This window comes from Misgurnus anguillicaudatus, chromosome 16 (assembly GCF_027580225.2).
Source record: "Misgurnus anguillicaudatus chromosome 16, ASM2758022v2, whole genome shotgun sequence".
NCBI classification, from domain to species: domain Eukaryota; kingdom Metazoa; phylum Chordata; class Actinopteri; order Cypriniformes; family Cobitidae; genus Misgurnus; species Misgurnus anguillicaudatus.
The window spans coordinates 3287005-3297317 of record NC_073352.2 but is presented as its reverse complement, the minus strand read 5'-3'; positions in this window follow the sequence as shown (position 1 = coordinate 3297317).

Below are 10313 nucleotides of genomic sequence, written 5' to 3'. Positions count from 1 at the left end.
TTTGTGGTTTAAAATGTATAATAAGGTAGAAAATGAAAACCTCCCCGCTTAGCAAATGGTGTCATCCTCTTCTCCTACTTCTCTGTACCTGCATCGCTTGGCTCAACCGTCATTCAGCGTGAAACACACGCAGAGTGAGAATCAGTTAAGTGTTGTGATGCAACTTTTTTGTTCAAATCTTACAAAATGTTTACGTTATGTTAATAATGAGCGAGTACATCGCGAATCAATCTTTCAAGTCGTGTTTTTGTCTTATAATTAATCACCATGGTACACGTATAATAAGTGTTTATTTTCGGATTATTTAAGTCCGGCGGTTACCCGCGCGCTGCGGAGTAGCACAGTACCTGGGTGACTCGTCCATAGACTTAAACGGAGAGAAGTAGCGCCGGTTACAATGTTCTTCCGCAAGACGCATGCAGTGCGTCTCAGTGGGTAGTTGCATACGTGTGTCTCCGTTGTTAAAGTTTATTGTATGATTTATCGTTAATTTGAGACTTATTTTAACAATCGGGAGTTATGTAAACATGACATCACGTGCGTCTTTTTTGGTCAGTCGTCATGAAAACATGGCGTTTGGAACAGAGTGAAAACAAACTACATATCACTGTATACCACCAGTAGGCTACCGGTAAGTTATGTGTGAAATCACTAACTGTCTGACTATCAAACTAGACAATAAATATTTTTTTAGTTTGTCATATGTAGACTAATATACGGAGCCCTTCTGGTCACCCCCTGGAAAAAAGAAAACAATCCGTGATCACGGTTTTGTAATTCGTCCCCTCAGTTTATAAACCGTACTCACGGATTATTAAACTGTTCCCTCAGTTTTACAAACCGTGCGCTCGGATTAATAAACCGTACGCACGAGTTAACAATCCGTGCTCTTAGATTTGTAAACCGTACCATCAGTTTTTGCAATCCGTACCCACGAATTTATAAACCGTGCGCACGCTTTTGCAATCTGTTCTCACAGTTTTGCTAACTGGATTTGTAGCCCCTCCCTCATTTTAGAAATCGCTATTCATTCTTATTCATTCTTTCCAAGTTTCCTATTAATGTTTGATATTTTCGGAAATTAATAAAGTTTAAACCGTGTTAAGCTGTTTTATACGTTCCTAACTGGAAACGTGCTTTAATATTTACGAAATATTTTAATCGGATGCTACAGTAAACAGATATCTTTGTGTAAAATTAACATGTTATTTAGATTTATTCATCAAATAAAATAAGTATTTAACTAACAAATGATTTCTACATATCCTATATATTTTAATCAATAGGCTTGCTATATATTTTCGTTTTTAATTGCTCATTTCAAATTCATATTTTATGTATTTAACATCAACTTATTAGGTAAAATTAAAAGATTATTAAGAGCTGCACAATTATAAACATATAAGTTTTATATACCTATAATTCTTAATTATTGTAAATCAATATTATTTGCATTTAACATCAACTTCATGCCAAACTTTTATTATGATTTACTTAATTTTTTGGTGAAACATTTTTACATTATGTTTATTATCTGAGCTAATGTAAGCAAAAAAGTAGTTAGAAATTAAGTAGATCACATGTTAATTTAAGGATCAATGAGAAAATAATCATCAAAGGAAACTTCTGGGATGACAAACATGAGAGAAACTCTTTAAAAAACCCAGATAAGTTTGGAGTTTATTAATATTTAAACTTAAAATTTGTACTTTGTTAATTAAATATTGTCTTTGTCCTTGCGTAAAGTTTTTTTATCTGAATACTTGAAGTTATACTGTTATATTAACTGGGTAACAGCTTTCTGTGCAAATACTGCTAGAATAATCGTGACTATTTGTATTGTACGTATTTATTTAGGTCACAAAGTGTTAAAATAGCTGTGCTCTTTGAAATGTGTGTAAAAGAATCAATTTCTGGTCATATTTTTAATGCACAATGAGCGGGTATATGAGCCACACTCTGTAAAACATTTACTATGATTTATTCAATTTTTGGTAAAACATTTTATACTTACAAATACTGAGTAAATTTGAAAGCTTTAAATCTGGTATTAACAATAATTAAATTGATTTCCTATTAAAAATAAAATTGAGTAAAAATAAGTAATTGCAAATGTTAAGTATATGTAGCTGTTTTTTATGAATTTTATTTAAATAAAAAATGAGTTGAATTTACTTAATGTAAAGTGAATTTATTTCATACCATCCTTTATGAACGATGAACAAAGCAATTGTACACAATTATTTTATTGAACATTTATTTACACATGACATAACTCTACAGTCATCATGAAACTCCAAAAATGCCAAACAGTACATGTTACAAATACAATGAGCTGAATAAACTCTGAGAGGTTGCAGAATCACTTCTTAATTCCAGACAGGTGGATCAGCAGAATCCTGCACCTATATTTTAAATGTAATTACTCATACTCCACACTTACCAGGATTTTTGAGGAGATTCGGAGATGTTTATTGTCTGCAAAAGACGCAATTTCATCTGCTGCTGAATAAAACCCGTTTGCTTTGTTGATTTTTAAATTAACACCTTATCTACTTTGTTTGCCTATATTTACTCAAATAATAGGCTACAATGTAAAAATGTTTGATTGTCGATGTTATGTTGATGTTAAATACATAAAATATAAATTTTAAATGAGCAATTATTATTATAAGTTTTAAAACGTGTAAATATTTAAGTGTGAAATTCTCAAATATATTGATAATCAGATATAATAATATTGATTTACAATAATTGGGAATTATATGTATATAAAACTTGTATGTGTGTGATTGTGCAGCTCTTAATAATCTTTTAATCTTACCTAATAAGCTGATGTTAAATACATAAAATATGAATTTGAAATGAGCAATTAAAAACGAAAATATATAGCAAGCCTAAGTGTGGCATTCTCAAATATATTGATTAAAATATTAAGGATATGTAGAAATCATTTGTTGGTTAAATATTTATTTTATTTGATGAATAAATCTAAATAACATGTTGATTTTACACAAAGATATCTGTTTACTGTAGCATCCGATTAAAATATTTCGTAAATGTTGGAGCACGTTTCCAGTTGGGAACGTGTAGAGCAGCATAACACGGTTTAAACTTTGTTGATTTCCGAAAATATCAAACATTGGTGGCAAACTTGGAAAGAATGAGTGATAATGAGTGGCGATTTCTGGAATGGGGGAGGGGCTGCAAGTCCAGTTGGCGGGGCTGTGGGAACAGATTGCGGAAGCGTGCGCGCGGTTTGTAGGTTCGTGGGTGCGGATTGCAGGGACTGAGGGTGCGGATTGCAGGTCTGGGAGCGCGGATTGTTGACTCGTGCGTGCGGTTTGTTGGTCCGAGCGCACGGTTTGTGGAACTGAGGGAGCCGTTTGGTGATCCGTGGGTACGGTTTGTGAACTGAGGGGACGAGTTGCAGGGCCGTGATCGCGGATTGTTTTCTTTTTTCCAGGGGGTGACCAGAAGGGCGCCGTACTAATATGAAGGTGATAACGTTTTTTACCCTTAGTGCAGGAGTCACAAGTGTTTTGTTTTAGACATATAGTAAAGGTAATGGTTCAATTAAAGGACTGTTAAAAGAAAAGCTGCAAATTAACAAACAATGAACAAACCTACAATATGTTGTAGGCATAAAAGTTATAAATTAGGAGATTTGTCATTTTGACAAAGGCAAACGACACACTGTATATTCACATAAAACCATACCCACACTGCTGGTGTAGCCCACCTTTTGTCTTGAGACTTTAATATGGCATTAATGGCAAAAATGTGCTAGCTCACCATTAATTAGAAATAAAAAGGTTGGCAAAAAATGCATCTGAAAACTCACCAGATTGATGCTTTAAAATATGTAATTTTAAAAAAATTCTAAGGGGGAGCATGCTCCCGGACCCTAGAGGGGTAATATTCTTCTCATCTTTTTCACCCCTGACCCATTTTCATGCCTGAAAGGTCTCCAAAAAAATCTTTATTTTGGAGTTAGTTGAACCAATGTTAAAATGATAGCTATTTTACAATAGATATATTATTGTTTTTTGTAGGAAAAAAGAGCGGGTGGTGGCAGCGGAGCTCATTGGGTGCTCAGCACCCCTAAAGCTCTAACCCTAGAATCGCCTCTGTACCTGACTATGACCTTGTTAGCATGTAACTGCAAACATATAAAAATTATAAAATTACACTTTTACTACACAAAATTCACTTTCAACCGACACTACAAACTTGAATTGTTGAAAATAAAACATTTTTCAACAGTATGGACAATATGCAACAGTATTAGCAGCGGGACAAAAGTAACAATTGCTTTCGTCCCAACAGGAACTCCTGACATTTATAGTCAATTTATTTTTATTTTGAAAAACTCTGAGAAGTCAAACTTCAGGATGTGTTAGAGCACTAAATAACCTGTAGATTGGTCAAAAATGTAACACATGAAACCAGAAACACAACTTCAGAAATTTACTTTTCATGCTCGAAAAAGCTTTTTGAAACGTGGGAAACGATCACAAATTAGCATGATATCTTGCAGCTCTGTCAAGGGTTGCAAGCTGAACATGCTGTCATAGGCTGCACCCGAATCCTTAGGCAGCTGACTTGTTGGCTATAAGTGAATTAATTTGGTGGCATGAAGGCAGCCCTGGGAAACTCATTCGGACAGTATTCATAGGCAACAGAATTAATCCCACATTTGAAAACTATAATACTCATTTCTCACTAACAATGCAATGAAAATGTGTAAAAAGTGATAATATAACCTTATTTACACTAAATTTGTGATCCAAACATTGGATTCAGATGTGTCTTGATGCCTTCATGCCTTGGAATGCTGCCTCCGAAAGCATTTTAGAGATTTAGGACCAGGGTTATTATAGTAAACGAAAACTATAACGAAAACTGAAACTATTAGTGAAAAAACATTTTAGTTAACTGAAATAAAATAAAAACGAAGGTTTCTAAAAAAAACTAAAACTAACTAAAATGTGGACCTGCAAAACTAACTAAAACTAACTAAAATTTTGGAAAACAAAACTTGCGTTTTCGTTTTTTAAATGTTATTGGATCAGCAGTTGAACACAGTCACTAATATTACTGGATCATAAGCAAATGTTCAGCAGATGTTGCTGAATCATTAATGACCAATAGGTGTCAGACGAATGTCTATTAGAACTACTGACCTGCACAGCAGCGTCACGTTATGTGTATGACGGCTAGCTTATTAAGACAACCTGTCTTCTGCTGGCAAACCATTACAATAACTGAAGAAGGTTTAATTATATCAATGTACTGTACACGGAAGCATTTAAATGTTAAACATGGCTGAAAACACTGACGGCGACCGCTTGCTTGGCAGTGTTAGCTGACGCTTTTTGGTTGCTATGATAAAGAATGTCCGCTGAACTTATCTGAAATTTTATATGCTTTTGCGAATAATCAACAAATAATATTATATATTGATATTAAGTCAACAAATAATTGTTAGTACAACGATGTCTTCTGGTACAGAAATGGACACTCATAGACAGAACATTAAACTTTGCATTGATTTTCAGTTGTTGTGCACAGTTTGTACAAGTAAGATGTGCTAATTCAATCTAAATTTTCTGGGTTATTTTTAACCCAATGCTGGGAAAATATTGGACAAAACACACGTTAGGCTATAAATAAACATATGCTGGGTTGTTTCAATGTAATGCTGGGTTGTTTTAACTCATGTTTGGGTTAACAACAACCCAGCATATGATTATTTATAACCAAACATGTATATTTATATATTTATATTATATATACCCAGCTTAAATAACCAGAATTTAGAGTGTTGGTTGGTGTGGTATTTGTCCTGCCTTTTGATTGACAGGACTAAATAAAAAAACTTATTTAAAAAAATTTCCCAAGGTGTATGTACACAACCATGATATAATGCTAAAGACTAATATACTAAAACTAAATAAAAACTAAAAGTAATGATAGAAACGAAATCAAAACTATTTATGCACTACTTAAAAGAACTGAAACTAAACTGATATAAAATACATTACAAAACTAAATGAAAATAAAAAATAAAACTAATAGGCTGCATGTCATCAAGTCTGGTTTATTTCAGTTAACTGAGCATTAAATTAGCAAGTCATATGCATATTACAACAATTTACGATTAACTAAGAATAATAGTCAACTTTATATTAATTGTTCATTCTGTCTTTATGATGTACACAGCCTACAAATGCAACCTCCAGAGGCTACAGCCTTCAGATTGAGAAACAGCCGTAGTCAGGGCTCTGGTTCTCCCCTACGTCCAAATTTATTTATGCTAGCCTGGAAAATATAGGAAAAATGCTTAATGGAGGAATTAACTTCTTTGCTCTGATTGAGATCATCTGTTTCGCCATTTGGATTATTATTTAGTATAATGACTGGAGTGAATTAAAGTAAAACATAAGGCAGGCGTTCAGCTGTCTCACTGGATTTGAGTTTTAAGCTAAAATCTACAGCTGCACTTTCAGTATGATAATAAACTTAGTCAAGAGAGCAGGATGAATATTATATAACACAGAAAACAAAATATCAGTAGAAATGAAAGTTTGATGATCAATTTGATAACAGCATTTCAGATTAACCAGAAACTACGCCCCTGACCCATTAAGCAATATTTCACTGTAGTGTATGCAATGGTATTGCTTCTTTTCATGACTTGTTTTACACTTGTAAAAATATGTTGTAACAAACAAATTGGTTTAACTTAATTTTTTTAATGGAACATTTTCTATATTACTCATTAAAATAAGCAATTTTATTTGTTGATCTTAAAAATGTACAAAAAAAGTTTAATTAGTTAAACGTATTTTAACTTTATTTTATAAGTTACAGCAACTTATAGTCAAAAATATATGTTGATATACTTAAATATAAGTTGATATACTTAAAAATTTAAGGCAAACAGCAATTTATACACTTTGTACTTGTGTGAATACTTTTGAGTTTTTGAGCATGCATCAAGCCCCATGAGTCATACTTAAATTCTGTAATATGAGATTTTGCTAGAAATCAACACTTGAAGTATTGAATGTTTTTGTAACTCCACAGTCAGCGAACTACAGGCAGTTGATGGATTAAAAGATTGTGATTAATTCAATGAGTCTGGTTTATAAACTAATTTAATTATAATAATAATGCATTAATTATTTGATACATTAATTGATAACACTGTAATATAATGTAATAAACTCCTGATCATCTATGCGTTTGAATAAATTACCTTTAAAGTTGATGTTTAATGAATGTAAGGACTGTTGTATCAGCATATCGTCAATAAAAACTGTTTAAATAACAACAATCTGTCTCTGTGTTGAGGATTTAGAGGTTAACTGTTTAGAAACAGGAGACTTCCGCAGTCCTGCAGAGCCATAGATCTCAGCTGTATTCATGCTGTTTTCACACACAGGGGACGGGACGCTTGTGAAACCCAGCCTAATTGCTCCCTCCCAGACCCTGACTGTGCTCAGCTGACGCTATAGCAAAACATCAGCGCTTATCACCGTAATGAAGAACAGCTGCTCTCGCTCACAACTGAAAAAAGGCTGCAAATGAGAGAGAAACTGGCAATCACAGACATGCCAACCTCCCCCAGTGACAGCTTCTCTCTAATCCTCTGCACTTTACATTCGGCTCTGTTTTCACTTTTTTAAAGTCACTAATACATCTCTCTTTTCAACTAACTACCACAAGGACATATGGTAGAGTGTAGCATCAGCTCTTTTAACACAGATTCTCTTAAATCTGCATTAGATCTGAGAACTGGTGACTAAAGGAGTACATGAGAAGCAGCAAGTGTTCGTGGCTTTGTAATAACATATTACTTTGCTAGTCGTATAGTGTTTGATGACTTATACATATTCAATTTACATCTATTTGTATATCGCTTTTCACAAAGACACAATGTAAGACAACAATTCGGGAAATGAAAGAGTTATAGATCAGTATAATAGTCCAGCGCTGGTGTCGTCTGAAGTCCTTGCAAGGGCTGGTGTCATCTTTTCATGTGTGTTAGGTCATCTGATGGAGGCAAGATCCAATCCGCAGTTTTGTGATCTTAAGGATTGTGATGGGTTGAATATTAGAAGTTCTGTTCCCGGTTGCAGGTTGTTGCAGAAAAAAACTTATTTTTTTTCTGTTGCATCTCCATGGCAACAATAGTATTTTATAACGGAAAACATGGGTCACTGTCGTGAAACACTTAACAATTACCCTTACCTAAGAGAACCGTTAATGGGATTATACTGTATGCAACACCCTTAAATTATTCTCTTAGTTCAGGGGAATTTACCCCTTAAGTGTCATACTTAAGGGAAAAACTTACGATGCTTTATGCAACTGGGCCTAGGTACAGTTTAGGCCTTTATAAGTAAGTAGCAATATTTTGTAATCGATATATAATTTCATTGGTAACAATTGTAAAGATGCTAAAATTGCATGACCTGATAAAAACTCAAATTGAAGTTGTTGTTTTCTTTGACTCTTCTCTGAAGAGTGGCAACATGGAGGCCTCAAAACAACCCTCAAATGACCTGAAAACAAAGATTGTTCAACATTATGGGTTAGGGGAAGGCTACAATAAGTTATCGCAGAGATATAAGCTATAATTTTCCACTGTAAGGAGCATAGTGAGGAAATGGAAGACCACAGGGACAGTTCTTGTTAAGTCCAGAAGAGGCAAAGGCCACAGACCACCTCCAAAGACCTACAACAACAAGCTGTAGATGGTGTCACTGTGCATCGTTCAACAATTCAGCGCTCTTTCCTGCGAAAGAAGCCTTTTCTGCACACACACGCCACAAATGGACATGCTTGAGGTACGCAAACGCACATTTGGACAAGCAAGGTGCTGTGGACTGATGAAGCAAAGATTGAGTTATTTGGTCATAACAAGGCGCTTTATGCATGGCGGCAAATAACACACAGGGTTCCAACGAGTCCTTGAAATCCTTTTTTTATGGAAGAAGTTTTCTGGAAAAAAAATCCATTGCCTGTGTAGTACAGGATAGTATCGTAAAAATTCTAGACTTTTTAAGCACACGTGCTAAACTATTCACTTTAAATGCTTATATCTTCTGTATGCAAATGTTGATCATACCAAAATGATTTTTTGCATAGTTGTGTTTGACACATAAAAACGTCTCGGGTTACTTATTTTTTTTACTTATCTCAGGTTGTTCCCTGAAAAGGGAACGAGATGCTGTGTCTCCCTTGCCATACTTCCTGCGTCCCTGTAACGCGTCTTTGCAATACTTCAGGTAGCGATATACCTCTTGTCATCCTGTCTTTGTCGATAGCCTCACCATTGGTTGAATCTGAAATACACATTCAGACGCACTTACCCCTGTAGCGATCCCCAAAGTGTCAGTGCAGTGATGCAGCGCGAGTTCCCTCGAAAGGGAACTGTAACAATGTATCCTAAAAGGTAACATGATGTAACCTTGCTTTCACTTAAAATGTGTCCCCACATTTAGTCCTTGAATTTGAAGGTATTGGACCTGGAAAGTCCTTGAAAGGTCCTTGAATTTGAAGTTAACTAAGGTGTGGGAACCCTGAACACAGCGTTCCAAGAAAAACATTTGCTACCCACAGTAAAATTTGGTGGAGGTTGCATCATGTTGTGGGGCTGTGTGGCCAGTGCCGGTACTGGGAATCTGGTTAAAGTTGAGGGTCGCATGGATTCCCATATAGCAAGCTCATGTGGGCCACTTCAGGTAAAGATGCGGCACTGCTGGCCTTCTTATGGCCCAAATAAAATGGATGTGAACCTAAAATGGCAAAATAGCAAAAATGGGCCAAATATATCAAATCACATGTGGGCCTTTTTAGGCAAAGATGTGGTGCTCACGTCAATATGTCATCTGAATATAAACCAAAAGTGGCCCGTCTGACAAATAGTGAATATGGCCCAAATATCAAACAACAAATATGGGCCACCTCTGGCAAAAATGCTGCACAAAAGACACAGTCTAATCTTGGAATAAACCAAATGTGGCCCTCACATGCAGCAAATGTGGCCCAGTTTTTTTAAAAATGTATCCAGGCCAGTTTTGGCAAATGCACAGTAAGTTCCAGCTCTTGTAGATGTGAGCCTGAATTGGCCCACATATAGCAAATGTAGCAAATGTGGCCCAGCTGTATTAAGACGAATCAAGGCCAGTTTTGGCAAAGATATGGCACAGTTAACACCGACTCATTTGGGTGTAAGTCTGAAATGGCCAACATGATGTAGAAAATGTGGCCCAGTTCTTTAAAAATCCGGGCCAGTTTTG